Below are 9649 nucleotides of genomic sequence, written 5' to 3'. Positions count from 1 at the left end.
TATCAGATAACAAGGTGAAAAATTGTAACAATATGAGATAACCAAGGGATGGCAAAAGAGATGAGACAACAGTCACTCGTTATATGGCTTTTGTTTCCTTATCCTGGAGTTTCTTACATTTAGTGTCATACTATTTGGCCTAATGTCTCTAGATTTTGTTCTATTGTAAATCTCTGCTAGTAGGAGCCCAAGGTTTCTACTGATTTTGACAAATGAGGGAGATTATTGGGCCTATGTTCCTTTGAGTCTGGCTTACTTCACTTAATATGATTTTTTCTAAGTCTTTCCATTTCCTTACAAATGGGGCGATGTCATTCTTTCTGACAGCAGCATAGAATTCCATTGTGTATAAATACCACACCTTGTTGATCCACTTATCAACTGAGGGACATCTGGGTTGGTTCCATATCTTTGGTAAATAGTGCTGCAATGAACATCATTGTGCTAGTGGATTTAGTATGCCCTTGTTTCTGGATGATTGGGTAAATGCCAAGTAGTGGAATTGCTGGGTCATCGGGGAGCACCTCAGAGCATTTCTGATATTGTTCTGTGGCTAGTGAGCAATAATTCATAGAATAAAGCACAAATCAATAAAAACATAATGACTTAACTCATCCTGGAGAGATGAATAGATGCCATGCACACTTCTAAAAAAAAAGGCTTCTCATAGCACCACGTCCAGCTTTTTTCTATGTATGTGGTACTGAGGAATCGAACCCTGGTCTTGGTGCATACTAGGCAAGCACTCTACCACTAGGCCAAACTCGCGTGCCCCCCCTTTTTTTTCTGAGGGTCACGTGGCTTGAACTGTGCCTGGGAACTGTCCCTGAGCTCTTTTCAGCTCAAGGCTACCACCCTCCCCCTGGGTCTGGGTGGGAGGTGTTCCTGAGCTCTTCAGCTCAAGGCTACCATCCTACCCTTGAGCCAAGCACCACTTGTTTTCTGGAGGTTAGTTGGAAATAAGAGTCTCAGGTCCTTTTATGCCTGGGGTGGCTTTGAAACTTGATCCTCAGATCTCAGCCTCCAGAGTAGCTAGGATTACAGGTGTCAGCATGTGCCCCAGACCTCCCCCTTTTAAGTGGGAGCTTTCTGCTGACTTCATCAGCCTCTCTCACTGTATCTGCCAGCCACTCTGTTCCCAGTTCCACTTTCAGCCAGCTGTAATGAAAAAAAAAATTGTAAACCTTTTAAAAAACAATCTAACGTTGGTAATCAGTTATATTTAGAATGTGAGCCTAACTCCTTAACAAGGGACAGTTTGGACTGGGATAAAAACCTACTAAACTGCTCTGCCCAGTGTGCCTGCTTAGCTCTGGGTAGAGTGAGGCATTGCACCCTTTTGCGCAAAAGTAAATTGCTTGACAAAATTAAAAAAAAAAAAAAGGCTTCTGTTATGTTCAGTGGTTAAGTCCCATGGTCAGTTGCCACTGGCTCCATAGCAGGAAAGGATGAATCAGACCAGTAGTGTGTCAGGCAGTCAAAACCCAGGCAAGACTGAGTGTGTGTGTGTGTGTGTGTGTGTGTGTGTGTGTGTGTGTGTGTACTAGGACTTGGACTCAGGGCTTCATCCTCTAGCTTTGGTTTTTCACTCAAGGCTCGTGCTCTACCAACTTGGGCCAATTTTCCACTTCCTGACTTTTGATGGTTAACTGGAGATAAGAAGTCTCATGAACTTTTCTGCCCAGGCTGGCTTCAAATTATGATCCTTAGGTCTCAGCCTCCTGAATACTTAGGGTTATAGTTGTGAACCACCAGCACCCAGCCTGGTCCTTAATTTTCAACTTGAGTATTTTAAAGATATATAACTCTTCTCACCTAATCTTGTATTTGTTTATCTATTTAAATTATTCTGTAGTTCAGAGTTGAGCTTGTGTCCGCATGAGGGAAGTACTATGTTGTAGAGAAAGGCAAGAAGTCAAAAAATCACATCATCATCATTTTGGTTTAAAGTTGATTATACTGTTAAAATTAGAGTATTTGCATGGTTGATACATAGTGGCTGCTGCTTAAGGGAATAAATAATTCAAGAATAAAAATATAACATGTGGCCAGGTACTGGTGGCTTATGTCTGTAATCACAGATAACAGAAGATTGTGGTTCCAAGGCAGCACAGGCAGGAAAGTCTGCGAGATTCATTTCTAATTAATCACCAGAAATGCCAAAAGTAAAGCTGTGGCTCAGCTGGTACAGCACTAGTCTTGAGCCAGAAAGCTCAGAAACGGGATTGATGACCTGAGTTCAAGTTCAAGGATTGGCAAAACAAAGCAAAATAAATACCTATAATCGAGGTAAGTAATATAGCTGAGAATAAAATGGAATACTAGCGGCAATGTGAACCAGTACCAACAAGGCTGATATGAAAACCAGCCTTGCTTTCAATGATTTGTTTTTCTCCAGAGTTCATGTGGAAGTTTGGTTGTCTATGAAGTGTGAGAAGATGTGTGGCCTTTGGGGGTGAGGGAGTCATGATGCCTCAGCACTCGTAAGTGGGATTCGTGTCTATATAGAAGGGCTTTCTTCCTGCCAGGCACAGACCTGCCATTCTGCCCCTCCAGATGATACAGGCACATTTGACATCTTGAAGTGGAGAGTGAGGATCCTCTCTAAGCAGACCCCCTAGGGTCCCGTACTTCCCAGCCTCAAGAACCTGAGAAATACATTCCTACAGATTGATAAGTAGCCCAGCTTGTGATATTCTGTCATAGAAGCACAAGTAACTTGTAGAATAAAACATCAGGAAAAAGAATGCTTTATAGTAGAATCTAATAAATAATGTATGCCCTCTGTCTTTGATTACCAAGACTGGTTGATCACTTCTCAACTAACTTTTTATGGCTACTCTGGGCATAAAAATGAAACTTTACTTTTACTTTTTGAGATTTTTAAAAATGTACCTGGTCTTCATTTGTGATCCTGTTGTCTTAGCTTTCCAAATACTGGAATTAACCAGGGTGCTGGGGTCACATGGCTGTAAATCTTGTTACTCAGGAGCCTGAGGTTTGAGGATGCTAATTCAAAGCCAGCCCAGGCAATCAAGTTTATGAGACTGTTATCTCCACTAACCTATCAAGAAAGCTGAAAGTGAAGCTGTGGCTGGATGAGAGTGCTATCCTTGGGCAAAAGCAGTTCGAGGAGAGAGCCCAGCCCAGACTCTGTAATTTAGGCTTTTGTTGTTGTTGTTGTTGTTGTTTTTTTTTTGACCAAGGCTGGTATGGTAGCACTTGAGCCACAGCTCGACTTCCAGCTTTTTGGTGGTTAGTTGAAGATCAGAGTCTCTCAGACTTGCCTGCTAGTCTGGCTGAGAACCAATTTCCTCAGATCTCAGCCTCCTGAGTAGTGACCATTATAGCATGAACTACAAAGCATTGCTGTAATGCCTTTTTAAAATTTTTGTAAGTTTTGAAACTACATTTTTTTATGTGGATTGCAGCTTTCAAGGCCTCTAAATTCATCTCTTCAATGTAATCAGGTAATATTATTACCTGAATAATGCATATTTTAGCCTTTTAATCCCAACTATGTGAACATAGGCCCAAGCTTACCATATCTTTCACAATTTTTTTCAGTAGTCACTGGCATGAAAAAATAATAGCAATAAACATCATTCATTATAAATTCTTTCCTAACAGTTCCCAGAGCAACAGAACTCTTATCTTCTGAAATAATTACAATGCATGTAGCAAAGCCTTCATGAATTACAATTCAAAAAAGAGTAATTCCACTTGTGACTTTATCAGCCCATTTCTAAACACAATTTGAAAAGATGCTCTTTACTCCTTTATTATGCTAGTAAGACTTTTAGCATAAGCAGAATACATTGTCTCTTTGTCTTAATGTCACAGTGGCCCAGTGTATTGGAAGAGTAAGGGCCCTGAAATCTTAGCAAGCTGTTTTGCAGTGCTGAAGGTAAGCTGTGAAGAAAGGACTCTCTCTGAGCTGAGCACACAGCTGGTGTGTAGGGGCTCCGTGGAAGTTGGCTGCATGCTGAGTGTATCTAGGGGGCAGAGGCCATGTTGTCTGTCAGTGTGTTAGTCTCATGCTGGGCCCAACCTTTCCTCCTCCTTCCTAACTATCCTCCTGCTCTTGAATTTCTCTGCCAAAGGGCCACTGGATTGCTATTCAGAGAGGGAGTATCATATGCTGCTCACTGGGCTCAGAAAAACTATGTGAAGCAGAACTACAATTACTGTTCTTTTACTTCAATGTGCCAAAACTTTGTATGCCTTAGTTTCCTTATCTGTAAAAAGCATACATGGCCAGTTATCTGAGATTTCTCAGTAGCATGAGCATGGCTCCTTGTTTCTTTCCTTCATCCCAGGGTAATTTCTTCTTTTTCTTTGTCATGGGGCTTGAACTCAGGGCCTGCATGTTTTTCTTGAGGACTTTTGCTCAAAGCTGCAACTTTGAGCTGCAGTTCCACTTTGGTTTTCTGGTGGTTAATTGGAGATAAGAGCCTCACAGGCTTTCCCGCTGGACTGGCTTCAAAACACAATCCTCAAATCTCAGCCTCCTGAGAAACTAGGATTATAGGTGTGAGCCACCAGTGCTGGCCCCAGGATAATTTTTTTTTAATGTAATTTTTGAAGTTATGTGTTCTTTGGGCTAGTCCTGAGTCTTCAATTCAGAGGCTGTATGCTGTCCCTAAGGGATTTTCTCTCTCAAGGATAGTATTCTACCATTTGAGTCACAGCTCCATTTCCTGCTACCCTCCCTCTTTTTTTGTCTAGTCCTGGGGCTTGAACTCAGGTTCTGAGCACTGTCCCTGAGTTTCTGCTTCTACTTAAAGTCTACCCCTTGAGCCACAGTACCACTTCTGTTTTTTTTTTTTTTTTTTCTGAGTAGTTTTTCTTAAAGATGAGAGTCTCACAGACTTTCCTGCTCAGGCTGGCTTTGATCCTTGATCCTCAGATCTCAGCCTCTTTGAATAGCAAGGATTATAAGCCAAACCTCTCCCTACTGGTGCTTGATATCAGGGCCTGAGCACTGTCCTTGGGTTTTCTCAAGGTTAGCACTCTACCACTTGAGCCACTGCACCATTTCTGACCTTTTCTATATATGTGATATCAAGGTATCAAACCCAGGGCTTCAAGCATGCTAGACAAGCACTCTACCACTAGGCCAAACTCCCGGTCCCTACTTTTTTTTTTTTTAAGTTTTTATTGTCGGGGTGATGTATAGAGGGGTTACAGTTACACTCATCAGGTACTTCTTGAACATTGCTATTCCCCTCCCTACTTTTAAAAATAATTTCAACAGGTTTCACTGAACTATTTCAAACACATCAATAAAGCACTTCAACTATATTACCCCTAATTCATCCCTTCTACCCATTCCCACTCCCAAGCAAATACCCATTTTCCAACAGAGCCTAATCACCTTCAGTGTATATTAATTGTACAAAGGGAGTTCCCCATGGCAACAGATTGCTCTTCAAATGGTCTGCTCTGTGCTCTTTGGGGAAAGATGTGATCAGTCAGTGGGCAGCAAAAGGATGCAATGGCTTTGGCCACAGACAAAATATTTGGGAACAGAGCAGGAAGGAGACTAGGTCTTTACTGCTCTCAAGGTCAGAAACAAAGTTCTAGGGCTAAGAGGCACTGGAACACCAAGAGAGGCCTCAGATATCGATTTTTAACAAAATAATGTGCACATTCTAACCAAGCACAAAGGTAGCAATAGCAAACCTCTTTACATAGGTATAACTATATGTAGGTATAACAATACTGTATAAACTATAAATTCACAGTGTATATATTTACTAAGATCTCTCTTCTGATTGTTGCTGCTGGGACTGAGAGTTTTTATTTTTTAGTAATCTGGAGCATATTTCCTTAAAACATGGATGGGACAAGTCAAACTTATCTTTGAGGTGAGAAGAAAGTAGGGAAGGGAGAGTGATGCCTGCTGGATTGGAGCCTAGGCAGGGGGACTACAAGAAATAATTAGGAGAGAGGCTGACTTGGTGGGGAAAGAAAGCCCATGTGAACAATGATGGAGTGGACACTGCAAAGACACAGGGCACACAAGCCTGCTGTTATTCTAACACACAGAAATGTCATCTTCACTTTATGAGAACCCCTAGCAATTATGCTACAGGGCTTCCACGACCCATAGGCCCTACTCATGACGGCTACTTCCTTTGCTGACATCACCCATGGTTACTCTGCCCCAGCCAAAGGGACCTGGCTGCCAGGTACACCTGCCTCAGGAGCTCTGCACTGGCCACTGGAGAGTCCAGAACTACTTTCTCCTTCATTGCCTGTGGTCTAGGCTCATGACCACTTCCTCTCAGGAAGATTTTTCTGACCATATGTATGTGTACATGTGTGTATAAAATAATTCTGCAACTAATTTTTTCCTTCTTCCTCCTTCCATAGCATTTATTACCATCTAACTTCCTTCCTTCCTTCCCTCCTCCTTTCCCTCCTCCTTTCCTTCCTTCCTTCCTTCCTTCCTTCCTTCCTTCCTTCCTTCCTTCCTTCCTTCCTTCTTTCCTTCCTTTCTTCCTCTCTTCATCTCTTCCACCCTCCCTCTCACTTCCATCTAGTCTTCCTTCTTCCTTTTATGAGGATACGGGCTACCGCAAGACAGGAACATAATAGGAATTCAGTAGATATTTCTTGAATGAATAAGTGAATCAAAGAGGAAGCGAACAAGAAAAGAAGAAAGAATAACTCTGCTACATTTGAGATAGATGCTAAAAGTGTTCAATAAAAAAGAGACATGTTGAGACATGCTATCATTTCTAGTTATGACATTTCATTGTATTGGCAAAGCAGAAATTTCAAAAGCAAACTAATGAGAGGCTTAAGAATCAGTGTAGTTTAGATATTCTTGAAAAGATTAGAAGTGGTGCCAGAAATATGGCCTAGTGGTACAGTGCTTGCCTATCATGGGGTTCAAGTCCTTGGTACCACATACACGGAAAAAGTGGGAAGTAGTGCTGTGGTTCAAGTGGTAGAACATTAGCCTTGAGAAAGCCTAAGGACAGTACCTAGCCCCGAGTTCAAGCCCCAGAACTGGCAAAAAAAATAAGATTAGAAGTGTGAGAGGACAATTGTTCATATGTAACATAAGAGCTTACGAGCTTAGTGATTATTAAAATTTTCATTTGAGTTAAAGGTTTGATGGCAGCTCCATATTTTTCCCAGTGACTTTATTTCTATAATGAAGAAAGTAGAAAGAAGTAGGAAAGAATAAATCACGAAATAGTGAAAGAGTATGTGCTTCATGGTACAAAACCATGACGATCAGCAATAAACATCAAATGAATCAAATCCCAGGACTTTCTTTCCTTAATGGTAGCTGGAAATGCAGGAGCTGAACTGATTTCTGGGGGTCTGCATCAGATTTGGACATCAGGCAAGAAGAGCTGCTTTCAGACATAGAGGTAAACAGCCACTGCTGTCAGGAGCTTTCCACCCCAGCAAACCATTTTCAAACCATAGATGTTTCTTAGAATCAAGCCAGGGCCTGGAATCAGTCAAACTATATGAGAGTAGTATGTCCAGCTGTTTTCCATGCAGCCACCACTGCTACACACACTGTAGATAGAAAACAGGAGGGAATACACTGGAACCACTGGCCACCAGTCCACCAGTACCAGCACAGAGCAGGTGGGATGTGGTGCCTTGCCTGCATTATAGAAAGCTGAAGAACAAACTGACTTGAGGCACCAGAGAGGACAAAGAAAAGAATTAGACTCAGTTCCTTACTTCTCACATGCCTCTTTTCTTAGTTCTGGTTCCTCTTTAATGTTTTCCCACTTGGTGTCAACTTATGTTTGTCTCTTGTATGGCCTGATGGTCACAAAGCACTGACTGACGATTGTTTTCTAGGTATTGTTGATGCAAAGAGTGTGGGAACATTGGCAGGATAAACAAAGTAAGAACCAAGGATTATGCATTCATAAGTTATATCCTTAAATCTAAGAAAGTGTTTCAAGTGCTTTCATGTACAGAATTTACAATGTCATGACAACAGAGTTAGGTCCCAAGAAGTGAGTAAGGTAAACAGTGTGCTCTTTTTCCTCTCCCAGTTTTGGTAACTCAATAGTCCCTGACTATTTGAGAAGGTGTGAGGATCACTTTTTATCTCAATGTGGACAGGGAAGCTCCTATTTCAGCCATGATCAGGGTGATTGTCCTTATCCCTCCCTGACACCTTTCTTCCCCACCTCAACAAGTCAAAGGTCACTTCGAGGAGACAATGTCATGAGGCAATGTTATACTGGCAGAGGAGATGAAATTGTCCCTGGGGACCTTTTGGGGATATTAATAATCTTGGGTGGGCTGAGTTACAATGAATTCAGTTCACATACTCAGAAAAGGCCAGAAGTGATGCTGTGGCTCAAGTGGTAGAGTGCAAGCCTTGGGAAAGCCCAAGGACAGTGCCCAGGCTCTGAGTTCAAGCTCAAGGATTGGCAGAAAAATGAAAATTAACAATAATTAGGGGCTCATGAGCCATGACTCTCCATTATAGTATGCTCCCAAGTTAGTTTTGCCTTGGTCATCTTGCACATAGGATTGTACTTCTTTTTTTCCCTCTGGATGGTCTGCCTCATGATTGTCCATGTAGCTCAGGTGATTAAGAATGTTGCCATGCCCGGTTTCAAGTTGACAGGGTGTCTTATTAACTTTGGGGACAGACTGGCATTGAGACATGATCCTTCTGATTGCTGCCTTCATAGTACCTGGAATTATAGACATGAGCCATCATGTCCGGCAATTTCCATTTTCTGTACAGGAAAACTTAGGCAATGCAAGTACAATGGAACCACACATTAGCAGCTGAGAACCATGGGACTCATATCCTACCCTACAAGGATCCACAGAGTAAGGTCCAAACAATGTAACTGGTTTGTGACTTGCTCATGATCACATGCTAGTTAGTAGCACAGCTTGGATCATAACCATGATCTCCATGATATCCCCGTCAAATAAACATTTATCAATGATATTCCAGACTCAACAACCCAGTACCAAGTTTGCCACTTAAGCACAGGAGAAATCAAAGCTGGCTCATCTCAAAAGATCAGTCAGACTGGCCCTGATCCAAGTTGAAAGGCCAAATAAGGAGTGCTGGTTCTGGTCCCTGCATATACTTTCCTTTCAAATAATGCTGTGTGGGTCAGGTATCTGGAAATGTGAAGGAAACCTTTCATTGCAGTAAAATCCATCATTGCCTATGGGCCACTCTTCCATTTTTCTAGTTATTTAGGCTTTACTTACCCAGATCCACAGTGTAGAACAAGGGGCAGGGGAAAGACCCCCAGCTGGGAGCTGCAGCTCAGTGCAATCTTGAGCAGTGGGGCTGAGAGTTGGAGAAGGGAGAGCACAGAACCATCCCCTGGGTGAACAAGGAGACAGGACAGTTAATCCACCATCACAGGTTTGCTAAATGTTTTATTTCATCTTTTTTCCCTCTCTGGTACTGGGCTTGAACATGGGTTCTGGGCACTATTCTTGAGCTTTTCCACGAAAGCCTGGTACTCTTAACATTCAGGTCATCATACTTCTCTTTTGATTTTTGCTGTCTAACTGGGAGATAAGAGTTTCTTATTTAAATTCCCTGGGCTGTCTTTGAACCCAGTCCTCATATCCCAGCCTTCTGAGTAGCCACTGGCACCCATCCCAAAATATTTCTTCA

Source organism: Megascapheus bottae, chromosome 5 (genome assembly GCF_031878675.1).
Source record: "Megascapheus bottae isolate mThoBot1 chromosome 5, mThoBot2.hap1, whole genome shotgun sequence".
Lineage (NCBI taxonomy): Eukaryota > Metazoa > Chordata > Mammalia > Rodentia > Geomyidae > Megascapheus > Megascapheus bottae.
The sequence above is the reverse complement of the archived record's forward strand: the minus strand, read 5'-3'. Positions refer to the sequence as shown.